The 14848-nt window shown below is 29.0% G+C and overlaps 1 pseudogene; it reads right to left on the reverse strand.

Moving 5' to 3' along the window:
• Positions 1–732: 732 nt before the first annotated feature.
• LOC118029134 (uncharacterized) lies at positions 733–4486 on the reverse strand (annotated as a pseudogene).
• Between the last annotated feature and the right edge of the window lie 10362 nt (positions 4487–14848).

Below are 14848 nucleotides of genomic sequence, written 5' to 3' on the forward strand. Positions count from 1 at the left end.
ATATAAAACATTTTTCAATAAATAGTGGTGTATGAATGTAACTATAGCGATTTATATTCTTTACCAATGAAATATTGATCTATCGTTGTAGGCACTGTTATATCCCTGAAAAGATAATAACACAAATTCGATCTCTAGAAAGCAGACTTGTTGAGAGGGGCAGTCATGAACCCCGAAAGGGATTAGTCTCACCTTTTAAAAAGATATGAGAATACCCGGGTAAAAAACAAAAAAATATATCCTTTATTATTTTTATTAATTTGTGCTAAAGCTATTAAAATAACGTTTTTAAAATAAACATTTATAATTATTTTTTTCAAAAAATCTGTGCAAAAACTATTAGGACATTTATTATAGGACTGAGGTAGGTAGTAATATTTTCTGCCAGCCGCATATCACTTGCTTGTGAATTACTCTACTTACCACCTAGGAATCATAATGAACTTAAACTTGCATCAATCTCGCATATAAAGTTGATCAACGAAGAAGAAACATGAAATAAGTGTTGACTATTTTTTTTTGTTCAAATTATTTTTTAAAATGTTTTTTACATGACTGAAAAGTGAATTGATTTTTTTTTATTTTTTTTTATAGTTTTGATATAGTTACCACGTGTTTATATTAAAAAATAAAAATATATTTAAGAAATTTCCAAGGACACTAAAACCAAGAGGTATACATGTCTTCAATGGACACATGTAGAATTGACAAAGCAGCAAGCACAAGACACACTTCAAAAACATCAATCTGGCAGGACTGCAAAGCAGAATCCTCCACAACTGCCTTAATGGTGTATAGCAACAATAACTTTAGGGCAGAGGCATTCCAGCAGCTGCAGTTCCTTCAAATGGCTACAGAACTTGCAACTTTCTTCCCATGTACATACAGTGCCTCATTCAGCAGTGTTCTGAAAATAATTCGAGGGCTTATTGTAACAGTCAAATTGTCAACTAGAAAAATAAAGAGCCTTGTACGGAATCCTAACACAATAAACACTACCGCTTAACACCAATTATACACAGTTATTAAACAGGCATCACACTTTTGTACAAATTTACTCCCTGGATAATATATTTGGATGCTGAAATTCACCAGATTCAAACTCCATCGATTGCATTCCTCAGATTTCCACCAAACAATGACATAAGGCCGCCGCCATGCACCCTTCCCTCGGGAACCAGATAGTCGAAATTCTTTTTCCCACCACTGGTGGCACCGTAACCATTTGTACCTTCCTCTAGCTTGTCAGCATTCATAAAACTTGTAAAAGACAAAGTGGCCTTCATAGAATGAGGAACCAGTACTTGGGGTGGTATGAGATGTAGTCTTTTTGCTGGCCTTTCTAGGGAATCACTGCAGTCCGAGACAGCACTAACTTCAGAATATGAATGACTGTTGTCAATGCTGCTACCTGCTGTTGAAGCAGCAGATACTAGGCCATGGAAGAGTCCCGGTCTGATCAAACCAGTCCTGTTTGCCTCCCTCTCTTGGACCATGCTGCTGTGTGCAGCACATAGACCACTCTTACCCCTGGCAAACTTCTCGCATTTTCCCTCACCCCAGGTGCATCGTTTACCCCCACCATGAGCTTTGCAGAAGTCAGTACTACCTTGGGCACTCTTCCCGCAGTTTGCAACGTTGCACCGCTTCCCTCCACCATGCCTAACACAGCAATCAGTACGGCCACGCGCGCTCTTTGTACAGCCTGGCACAACACACCTCTTTCCACCACCATGGGCAACACAAAAGTTTGTGCCTCCATGAACACTTTTTGGGCAAATTCCACCACCATCAAACATGCAGCGCTTTCCCCCACCATGTCCCTTGCACAGCGGCGTGCTCCCTTCAGCTCCTTTGGTGCATCCTGCAAATATGCATCGCTTTCCCCCACCATGAGCTTTGCAGTACCCAGTACTCCCCTGAGCACCCTTTGTACACCCTTGGTGTTCACAACGGCGCCCACCCCCATGAGAAATGCACAACCCGGCCTGTCCTTCAGCACTACGAGTGCAGTCTTTAACCTTGCACCTCTTCCCCCCTCCATGTCTAATACAAAGCCCTGATTTTCCTCTTGCAGCCTTAGTGCATCCACCTGGAAACCCGCATCTCCTGCCGCCACCATGTGCAATGCACAAATCTGTCTTCCCCTCAGCACTTTTAGTGCAACCCAAGTGTTGGCACCTCCTTCCTCCACCATGGACCTTACAATAGGCTGTTCGGCTCTCGGCACCTTTGCTGCAACCCGGCTTCTGGCATCGCTGTCCGCCCCCATGACCAATACAAAGGCCTGAAGCACCACGGGCTCCCTTTGAGCAACCCAAGAACTTGCATTTCTTCGGATTGCTTGTTCTGTGGTCTGAAGAAGTGGTTGAAATCGCTTGCTCAGACATAATGCCCATGGAGAAATCTGTGTTAGCAGATAGCTCATGGCTCAGCTGAAATTGATGATTAGATCTGGTTCCAAAGTTGAGAAGTTCAGTCTGTGATGGACCTTTTCTGACATCCATTCTAGGAGCCAAAAGAAGTGATGTCATGTAGCCACCAGACTTCTTTGCTGAGGTTGAACCCTCATCGACAACAGGAATCAGGGATCTAATATCATCATCAGAAATTTGGTTCAGCATAGATGTATTAGTATCAGTCTCTGAAATTGAATAGTCGAGACCACTCAAGGCTTCCTTGTCCCCTCCGGAAAGGCCAAGTTTTAGGATTGAATCACTCTCAGACAGCAACCCCTTGGGAAATATAGCAGCAGAATCCAGCCCTTTTTTTTTTGTTAACCCCCAAGCAGTAACAATCATCAAAATATGCACTTGGTGTTGGACCAAGTCCAAGCACCAACTTGCAGCCATCATCAGAACCATTAGAAAAATCAACCTTAAGATTATTTTGAGCACCCTCAGCATTGGTCGAACTGCTTCCTCCATATCCAAGGCAGTTCAAGCTCAAAGCAGTATCGCCAAAACAGTCATTTTTTGGAAGCTCATTATTATTAGAAAATCGCAGACCGTTTTTGTTAAGATTCATTGTCTAGAAGCTGTAAACTAAAGCGCTGGGGAACGAAAGGCTTAGCTGGCAGAAAAGATTGCAGCAGATGATACTAACAGGTATAGGTTATAGAGAAATGGAAAATTCCCAATATTCTAACTCCACCACTAACAAAACCTGACGTATCTGACCTGTCCATCTTTGTAAAATCAGAACCCACAGCAGAGACTGAAACAACAAAAGCATTTAGGACCTAGAAATATCTGACAACATTTCTAGGATAAAACCCTTCAGCACAAACAGTCACAATTGATGTGCGCAGATCTTTGGAGCCTCTTACGCTCCTTCCTTCACAATTCTTAAGTTTCATCAATCTGATAGGAAGCAAAAAAAATGAGAACCTCTGAATGATTACAAGACATGGTCAAACAAAATGGTTTTCAGCAAACCAAAATCAGATATAATTCAAACTAACTTATGAGTTCACAATTCACTGGACAGAATATATCAATATAAGCCACGTTTTACAGGACAAGATGCGCTATTTTCAACATTAGACAGCATAAAGTAGGACAGTGCAATATCTAGCAGAATAATAATAGACAATTAATATAATAGCTCTTCCAGAACATTGTCATGCATTTTTCAAACTCAAAGTAATATCTGAAAAGGAATGGTACCCAAACCTTAATCAGAGAGGGCCCTCCCTACCAAAATGACAGAGCGCAAATTTTTCACTAATTCTTCCCATCCCACCCCTCCCATCACAATTACCTCGACCTCTATCCAACATTATTTACACTACTATATATATATATATATAAGACTACTAAATAGTAATACAAAAAAGGTTAAAAACTCCAGACCCCATATCATTTAAATTCAAATTGCAATACTGTGAGTCTGAATCTCCAATAACACACATACACACACATATCAGCTAATACCTAATCTACCGACCTCCTTATCCAGCAACTGTAAAACTAAGAAACAGGCCCCTTCCATCAAAAGACAAATTAAAAGAAAAGAAAAGAAAAACCCACCAACAATTCAACTGAAATAGCAGATCTGAAACTGAAAACATCAGCTCACCATAAACTTGAGCATATAAAATCCAAACTAATACCAACACCAAAAAAAAAAAACATATAGAAACCAATATTCTCAAGCAAACTAATCTATTTTCACTCACTCATCCTTTCATTCTTGCCCAAGAAACCACCCACACATACATGTATTAATTATCACACTGAAATAACATAAATACCAATACCATGCCATCAGAAAACATTACTGAAAGAAATACAAAGGAAAAAGAAAAAAAGGAAAAGGTGATACCGTGATGACCAAATTTAGAGAACATGTGGACAAAGGGTGCGGATCTGAGAAGTGGCTATAGACATCGCTGAAACGCGTGTGTGCGCGAGAGAGAGCGAGAGGGAGAGAGTATTCCTTCAGTTGTGCACGCTATAAAGCTCTCTCCAACCAATTAAAAAAAAGCTTGTGTTGATTTGGGCGGCTCAAAGGACTTTTTGCCATCTTTTTGTTTTTTCTATACGACTCTATTTTGGGAAAATTATTTTTTAGTCCTTGTATTTCTTATGATTATACATGTGAGTTCTTTTAGTTTTGAAAGTCATATGTTACTCCTTTGACCTTTTCGATTTTTGTAAATGTTAAAATTGTTATTTTTAACATGTTCGCTTTTCAACGGGTAAGATTGCAAATTATGACAAATAGTTTAATTTATAATTTTATTATTAAATATTTTTAAATAATATATCCCTCTAAAGATATTTTTAAAAAGTTATCTAAATCAATAATAAAATCTGAAAAAAAAGAGTCATAAACAAACTTGAAATAAATAAAGATAAAAAAAATAACAAAATAGTTTTAATCCAAATAAAAAAATTAATCTTAAATCAATTAGTAAAATATAATAAATTTGTTATAATAATTTTTAGGTTTTATTTAAAAGTCTTCTTGAACCTTGACTGATATAAAATTTTAATCTTAAAAAAAAAAAAACAAAGTCTCTAAAATATTCTAATAAAACTTTAATAAATTCAACAATCAAATAAGAAACTATACAATGTATCATAAAAGAAATCTTATAAATTGTCAAAAATAAAAATGTATTCCTCCCCTAATTTCTCCCTACTTCTTATTTTGTACTATGCTTTTCATGTTTACCTTCAAAAGTGTAGGTATAATAATTACACACTTTCACTCTTATTTTTCTTATTATCCTTGCCATTTTTCAAATTTACTCGGAGCAAGAACATCAAACTTATAGAAGAATTATATTAGAAATTATAACAAATATTTTAATTTATAATTTTATTATTAAATATTTTTTAAATTGTATGTCTTTCTAAAAGGTATATAACTCCTTGCATAAATTTAAAAACTTATCTAAATCAATAACAAAATCTGAAAATAATAAAATAATAATAAGAGTCAAACAAACTTGAAATAAATAAAGATAAAAAAATAACAAAAGAGTTTTAATCCAAATAAAAAAATAATCTTAAATTAATTAGTAAAATATAATAAATTGGTTAGAGTAATTTTTAGATTTTATTTGAAATTCTTTCTAAACCTCAATTGATATAGAATTTTAACCTTAACAAAAAACAAAGTCTCTAGGAGATTCTAATAAAACTTCAACAAATTCAATGGTCCAATAAGACATATCATAAAATAAATCTCTTATATCAAAAAATATTATTCCTCCTCCTGTTTCTCCCTCCTTTTTTATTTTGTACCAAGCTTTTCATGTTTACCTTTAAAAGTACAAGTATAATAATTATAGTTTTGAAACCCGGTTAAGCAGTTCAATCTAGGATCCGGCCAATTCGGAACAGGAACCGGACCGGGTTAAAAAAAACCCGATTGACCTGGTGGGTTGATTCGGCAAGACCCAGTCAAAAAAATCGGTTGCAACCTGTTGACTTTTGATATTTTTTTTATTAAAATGACATCATTTTAATTTTAAAAAAAAATTGATCCGGTCAAAACACGGGACCTGGGTCTTGGATCGGGCTGGTTACCGGATCGAGTCTGAAAACTATGATAATAATTACACACTTTCACTATTTTTTTTTTCTTATTATCCTTACCGTTTTTCAAATTTACTCAGAACAAAAACATTTAACTGCATAAACATAAATATAGTTAACGATAAAAATGAAATAACTTTTAAAAAAACCATTAATGAATTCTTTTTATTCCAAGAAAATTGCACGAACACAATTAGGACATGGATTTAAGGACTGAGGGGGTAACAAATAAACTAAAAGTATATAATACAAGATTTCGTATGCCATGAGATTCGATAATTATTTTTCACAAAGTATAGGGACCAAATAGTAGTTTACTCATATTTTTATGCATCCATCGATGGATGGATCTATTTATTAAATATTGACCAGAAAAAAGATGATAAAAAATTAAAATCAGTTCTAGGAATGAATGGTGAAAGATCCAAACACGCCTCATTTTGCCAATTATTTGAAAGGGACGTGCAATGAGAAGATTAATATATAGTAAATATATAATATAATATACAACATCGATAATTACGTCCGTTTGGCATTTTTCTATTGGGATTGACTCCTCAGGGAAACTAGAGGCCAAGGTGGAGTCGTCGTATGGTGGAGTTGTTTAATATCGCGTCGCGGTATGCTATTTAAAATAATTTATTATTTAAATATATATTAAAATAATTTTTTTTAATTTTTAAATATATAAATCCAAACACGACTTACGGTTTTGTTTTCCATCTAAATAATCTAAATCAATGATTTAAAATATTTAATTTTTTATAGTATATGAAAAGTAAGTATTTATAATAAAATTGCCTCTGTTGTCGACGTTGATAACATCATTTTATCACCAACTATTTATTTTTTATATTTTCAACAACAAAGCTCTTAATTAAAATATAAGAATGTAAATAAAAAAACTTAATCCCATGTACATGTACTGTAATACAAAATTCAAAGACCCTTAGATTCATTAATCTGGTATTCAATATATCTTAATTAATTTTATTTGGTTTAAATTAAAAAATATAATATATATCTTAATCTACAACTTATAATACTATTTTTATACACGCATATCAAGTGCAGAAAAATTATAGGACATGAGTTTTTCATCATAGCTATAGACACAATTTATTTTAAAGCGAAATTATATATTTGTCCTTAGTGGTGACAAAAAAAAAATCTTGGAAATGGAGATGTTTTTGTCTTTTTTACTAGCTCATTTGCCATTAAAAGATTATTCAATGGGTTCTAAGCCTTTTCTATTTTTTTTTTTTTATCACAATGATAATATTCTATTTACCTTTGAGTTAACAAAATTTAAAGCTGTTGATTAAAGTTTTTTTTTTTTTTTTCATAAATTTTTAAATAGTAAAATTATATTTTTTATTTCACTATCAAAAAATTATTCGGCTTTTGAACAAACACAATTTTAAGTCTTTTCATTATTATATGTTTTTTGACTTTGAAAAAGATTAAAAAAATAAAATAAAGTTTGCATTGAAGTTTTCTTGTACGTTGATAACACCATTTTATCAGCAACTATTTTATATATATATATATTATTTTCAACAATGAAGCTCTTAATTGAAATATAAAGGTGTAAATAAATAACTCAACCCCATACATATACTGTAATAAAAATTCCAAAGACATTTAGATTGATTGACCTGGTATTCAATATATTTTAATTAATTTTATTTGGTTTAAACTAAAAAATAATATATATATATATATATACACACACACACACATACATACATATATATATATATATATATCTTAATCTACAATACTATATTTACACACATATATCAAGTGTAGAAAATTTTAGGGCATGAGTTTTTCATCATAGCTATACACAGTTTATTATATATCTTTAAAGTGAAATTATATATTTGTCCTTGAGTGGTGATAAAAGAGAAAAAAAAAGCCTTGAAAATGGAGGTGTTTTTGTCTTTTGTTACTAGCTCATTTGTCATTAAAAGATTATTCAATGGTCTCTAAGCCTTTTTATTTTTTTTTATCACAATGATAATATTTTTTTACCTTTAGAGTTAACAAAACTTAAAGCTGTTGATCAAGGTATTTTTTTTTCATAAATTTTAAAATAGTAAAAATATTTTTTTTATTTTCACTATCAAAAAACTATTCGGCTGTTGAACAAAGATAATTTTAGTCTTTTCATTATTATATGTTTTTTACTTTGAAAAATATAAATAAAATAAAATAAAGTTTGCATTTAAGTTTTCTTGTACGTTGATAACATCATTTTATCACCAACTATTTCTATTTTTATAATTTCAACAATTTATAATTTCAACAATGAAGCTCTTAATCGAAATATAAGGGTGTAAATAAAAAACTCAACCCCATACATATATTGTAATACAAATTTCAAAGACCCTTAGATTGATTGACCTGGTATTCAATATATTTTAATTAATTTAATTTGGTTTAAACTAAAAAGTAATATATATATATATATATCTTAATCTACAATACTATATTTACACACGTATATCAAGTGTAGAAAATTATAGGGCATGAGTTTTTTCATCATAGTTATAGACACAGTTTATTATATATCTTTAAAGTGAAATTATATATTTGTCCTTGAGTGATTATAAAAAAAGCCTTGAAAATAGGGGGTGTTTTTGATCTTTTTCACTAGCTCATTTGTCCATTAAAAGATTATTCAATGGTTTCTAAGCCTTTTCTATTTTTTTTATCATAATGATAATATTCTTTTACCTCTAGACTTAACAAAACTTAAAGATGTTGATCAAGGAGTTTTTTTTTTTTTTTTACCTTTCATAAATTTTTAAATAGTAAAAATATTTTTTTTATTTCAACTATCAAAAAAATTATTGAGCTATTGAACAAGGATAAATTTAGTCTTTTCATTATTGGATGTTTTTTACTTTGAAAAAGATTAAAAAAAAACAAAATAAAGTTTGCATTTAAGTTTTCTTGTATGTTGATAACATCATTTTATCACCAACTATTTATTTTTTTATATTTTTCAACAATAAAGCTCTTAATTGAAATATAAGGGTGCAAATAAAAAACCCAATCCCGTACATATACTTTAATAAAAATTCCAAATACCCTTAGATTGATTGACCCAATATTCAATATATTATAATTAATTTTATTTAGTTTAAAATTAGTACAAAAAATAATATATATCTTAATTTACAACTTGCTTTATAATACTATCTTTACATATACAAATTAAATGTAAAAAATTATAGGGCATGAGTTTTTCATCATGGTTATAGACACAGTTTATTATATATCTTTAAAGTGAAATTATATATTTTTCCTTGAGTGGTGATAAAAAAAAAAAAAAGGGCCTTGGAAATAGGGGTGTTTTTAATCTTTTTCACTAGCTCATGTGTTCATTAAAAGATTATTCAGTGGTGTCTAGGGCTTTTATATTTTTTTTCACATTAATAGTATTTTTTTTATCCCTAGATTTAACAAAATTTAAAGCTGTTGATCAAGGGTTTTTTTCTTTTACTTTTCATAATTTTTTTAATAATAAAAATAATGTTTTACATCCAATATTAAAGAATTATTGTGTTGTTGAACAAGGATATTTTTATTCTTTTCATTATTCATGTACAATTAAAATATGTTTCTAACTTTGAAAAGATAAAATATATATATATATATATATATATATATATATATATATAAGGTTTGCATTTAAGTTTTCTTGTACGTTGATAACATCATTTAATCACCAACTATTTATTTTTTATATTTTCAACAATGAAACTCTTAATTGAAATACAAGGGTGTAAATAAAAAACTCAATCTCGTATATATAATGTATTAAAAATTCCAAATACCCTTATATTGATTGACCTGGTACTCAATATATTTTAATTAATTTTATTTGGTTTAAACTAAAAAATATAATATATATATATCTTAATCTACGACTTATAATACTATCTTTACACACGCATATCAAGTGTAGAAAATTATAAGGCATGGGTTTTTTATCATAGCTGGAGACACAATTTATTATATAGTTTTAAAGTGAAGTTATATATTTGTCCTTGAGTGGTGTTTAAAAAAAAAAAACCTTGAAAATGGGGGGTGTTTTGATCTTTTTCCCTAGCTCATTTGTCATTAAAAGATTATTCAGTGGTCTCTAAGCATTTTTTATCTTTTTTTTATCACAGTGATACTATTCATTTACCTTTAGAGTTAACAAAATTTAAAATTGTTGATCAAGGTTTTTTTTTTTTTAACTTTTCATAAATTTTTAAATATTAAAACAATTTTTTTATTTTCACTATTAAAAAATTATTTGGCCATTGAACAAGAAGAATTTTAGTCTTTTCATTATTGTATGTTTTTTACTTTGAAAAAGATTAAAAAAAATAAAATAAAGTTTGCATTTAAATTTTCTTGTACGTTGATAACATCATTTTATCACCAACTATTTATTTTTTATATTTTCAACAATGAAGCTCTTAATTGAAATATAAGGGTGTAAATAAATAATTCAATCCCGTATAATACAAAATTCAAAGACCCTTAGATTGATTGACCTAGTATTCAATATATCTTAATTAATTTTATTTGGTTTAAACTAAAAAATATAATATATATCTTAATCTACAGGTTATAATACTATCTTTATACACGCATATCAAGTGTAGAAAATTATAGGGGATGAGTTTTTCATCATAGTTATAGACACATTTTATTATATATCTTTAAAGGGAAATTATATATTTGTCCTTGAGTGGTGATAAAAAAAAAAAAAAAGCCTTGGAAATGGGGGTGTTTTTGCCTTTTTCACTAGCTCATTTATCATTAAAAGATTATTAAGTGGTGTTTAAGCCTTTTCTATTTTTTTTTACATCTAGAGTTAACAAAACTTAAAGCTGTTGACCAAGGGTTTTTTTTTTTTTTACTTTTCATAAATTTTAAATAGTAAAAATATTTTTTTATTTCCACTATTAAAAGATTATTGGTCTGTTTAACAAGGATAATTTTAGTTTTTCCATTATTGTATGTTTTTTACTTTGAAAAACATTTAAAAAAATAAAATAAAGTTTGGGTTAAAGTTTTCTTATACATTGATAACATCATTTTATCACCAACTATTTTTTTTTTTATATATTTTTCTATAATGAAGCTCTTAATGGAAAAATAAGGGTGCAAATAAAAAACTCAATCCTATACATATACTGTATTAAAAATTCCAAATACCCTTAGATTTATTGACCTCGTATTCAATATAATTTAATTAATTTTATTTGGTTTAAACTAAAAAAATATAATATATATATCTTAATTTACAGCTTATAATACTATCTTTACACACGCATAACAAGTGTAGAAAATTATAGGGCATGAGTTTTTTTATCATAGCTATAGACACAATTTATTATATATCTTAAAAATGAAATTATATATTTGTTCTTGAGTGATTATATAAAAAAAAAAAAAGCCTTGAAAATGGGGGTATTTTAATCTTTTTCACTAGCTCATTTGTCATTAAAAGATTATTCAGTGGTGTCCAGGCTTCTTTTTTTTCACAATGATAATTTTTTTTATCCCTATAGTTAACAAAACTAAAGTTGTTGATCAAATGTTTTTTTTTTTCACTTCTCATAAATTTTGAAATAATAAAAATATTTTTTTACCTCCAATACTAAAAAATTATTATGCTGTTAAACAATGATATTTTTAGTCTTTTCATTATTCATGTATAGTTAAAATATGTTTTTAACTTTGAAAAAGATAATATATATATATATATATATATATATATATATATATATATATATATATATATATATATATATATAAGGTTTGCATTTAAGTTTTCTTGTATGTTGATAACATCATTTTATCACCAACTATTTATTTTTTATATTTTCAACAATGAAGCTCTTAATTAAAATATAAGAGTGTAAATAAAAAACTCAATCCCATACATATACTACAATAAAAATTCCAAAGACTCTTAGATTGATTGAACTGACATTCAATATATTTTAATTAATTTTATTTGGTTTATACTTAGTAAAAAATAATAATATATATCTTAATTTACAGCTTATAATACTATCTTTACACACACATATTAAGTGTAGAAAATTATAGGGCTCGAGTCTTTCACTGTAGATGCAGACACAATTTATTATGTATTTTTATAGTGAAATTACCTATTTGTCCTTAAGTGGTGATAAAAAAAGCCTTGGAGGTGGGAGCGGAGGTGGTTTAGTCTTTTTCACTAGCTCATTTGTCATTAAAAAATTGTTAGTGATGTCTAGTTCTTTTCCTTCTTCTTTTTTTTTTTCAAAGTGAAAATGTTTTTTCAACCCTAAACTCAACAAAACTTAAAGATATTGACAAAGGGCTTTGTTTTTATACTTTTCATAAAATTTTAAACAATAAAAATAGTTTTTCACCTCCAATATCAAAAAATCATTAAGCTATTGAGCAAGGGCATTTTTGGTTTTTTTTTATTATTCAGTTTTTTGTCCTTGAAAAAGATTAAAAAAAAATCAAGGTTTGGATTTAGGTTTTTCGTGTACTTTCACGCTGGGTTTTAGGGTAATTATTAGGATCACAGGGCAGGTATTTTGGTATTTTTTTCACATTTTCTTTTCATATTTAAATCAAAAAAGTTATTAGTGCGTGCTCAGAACGTCCTAGTAAGTGGGTGGCATCCGTGTCATTCAGGAGGCGCGTGTGATGTCAACCGGTGGCCAAACCTGACCTCTCGTTCTCTCAAAGGATGCGCCATCATGTCCTCTTCCTAAGTTAAAGTTTTTTGGCTTTTAATTTCATCATTCAATCAAAATTTTTGTTGTTTTTTTTTTTTTTTTTTTTCAATTCGATTCTCATTCTTTTGATTTGTTTTTTAAAAGCTATTTTTCAATTCAATTCAACCCTCCAATTAAAAAGTTTTGTTTGGCCTCTGATTAAGGTTTTTTTTTTTTTATCCTGAATTTTTTTTATCCTTTTGTATGATTTTTTTTTTTTGTGGTTTCATCTTTCTACATTTGATTTGTTAGGGATTCAGTTTCATGCTATCTTATTATTCTGTATTAGTTTTTAAAAAATATTAGTTTTGTGATTTTCTTCAATTTTTTTTTATGAGTTTATCACAGTATCATGATATAGGTGTTTTGCATGTCTTTTTTATAATATAAGTTTTTTAAAAGATTATTTTGTTTATGTTTGATTTTTCAAGATATTATTCTAATTTATCTATAATTTTTCTTTTTGTTTTATACAAATAAAGTTTATTTTTCAAAATAAGAAATATTATTTTTTTAAATAATATTTCTTATGTGTTTGGCATTGTGTAATATCTTTTTTAGGGTGTGGGGGTTTATTCAACCAGTTTTATTTGTGTTTATCTTTTAGGTCATGAGATTTTTACAGTGTGAGTTTATCTTTTATTGATTTAATAAACAAGTTCAATGAACATAAGCAGGTGAATGTCTCATTTTATGTGATCGAAATATCTTAATCTATATTCATCTTTTAATTTTTTTAATTTCTCTTTTGGTTATTGTTAATGATTTTTTATTATTTACATAGATGGTTATCAATTTATTTAATTAGATACTTCTACAAACTTTTTGATTTACACTTTGAGATTTTTTTAATATAAAAAAACACATCGAAGTAACCTGTATATCTGGTATTTTCTTAGAAAAAAACTTTATAACCCGTAGTAGAGTGCATGTTAGATAACTAGATAACAAAAATATAAAGCATATGGCGTTTTCACAATGCATAAAAAAACCGTTCACTTTCTCACAAATTATTGTTGATTGAAGCAATGATTTTTAACAAAATTTTAATTTGATCCTCAAACTTTTTCTTTGCACAATTAAGCCATTTTGAGCCCAAATTAACACACAATTGCGTGTTTTTTAGAGGGAGGGTTGAATTGAAAGACAAGGGACTAAAATAAAAAATGTGAGTAACATAGGTGGTGTTTTCAAATTTGTTTATGATGTACATTTTAGAACCCTATCTTTTTTTGCTATAAGGTGGCTAGTTCCTTTAATTTTTTAAAAATACATTCTGGTACCAAACTTAATTTTTATCATTTTTCAATTCTTTTCTCACGGGAGGAGAGAGGAGTCGCTGGATTCCGACAAAGACAGAGAAAGCTCTTTGTTGGTGATTATACCGACCACCAAACAGGTTAAAATTGGTGTTAACGGGTTCCACTAGACAAAGAAGTCTTATAGTGGTTGTTTCAAGCCTCAATGTAGCTTATAAAACCAGATCTAGTTAAGGAAGCAATATTTGTTTTTTGTTTGATTTAGTTGTTTGGATTGTTTTTTGGGTTTAATATGTTGATAGGTTGGTTTCTTGGTGTTCTAAGGGTGTTTTGTAGGGTGTTTTGTAGTTGAAATGAGTTGGAAAACAGATTTTTTTGGATAAAAAACCCATAAACCTGATTTTTCAGCCACCATCGTGGTGATTGGAATTTGCGTTGGTAGACAACACGTCTTCTACCATAGCGGGTGAAGTATCGTTTGCCTATTCTCTTTTTTTTTAAAAAAAAAAAAAAAAATCCTATCATCCACCCTTTTGAAAAAGAAAAAAAAAATAGTTGGCCAGTTGTAAGGGCCTGGGCTTCAAGGCTCATATATCTGGATATTTTTTTTTGTATTTTTTGTTTTTTTTAATTAATACCTTTTTTAATATCTTTTTTAAAAAAATTTTTAAAGTTTTTTTTTTTAATTAATACGATTATGTCATCTTTTTAGTTTCATTTAGTCTTTTTAAAATAGTGATTATTTGTT

This window comes from Populus alba, chromosome 3, assembly GCF_005239225.2.
Source record: "Populus alba chromosome 3, ASM523922v2, whole genome shotgun sequence".
NCBI classification, from domain to species: Eukaryota; Viridiplantae; Streptophyta; class Magnoliopsida; order Malpighiales; family Salicaceae; genus Populus; species Populus alba.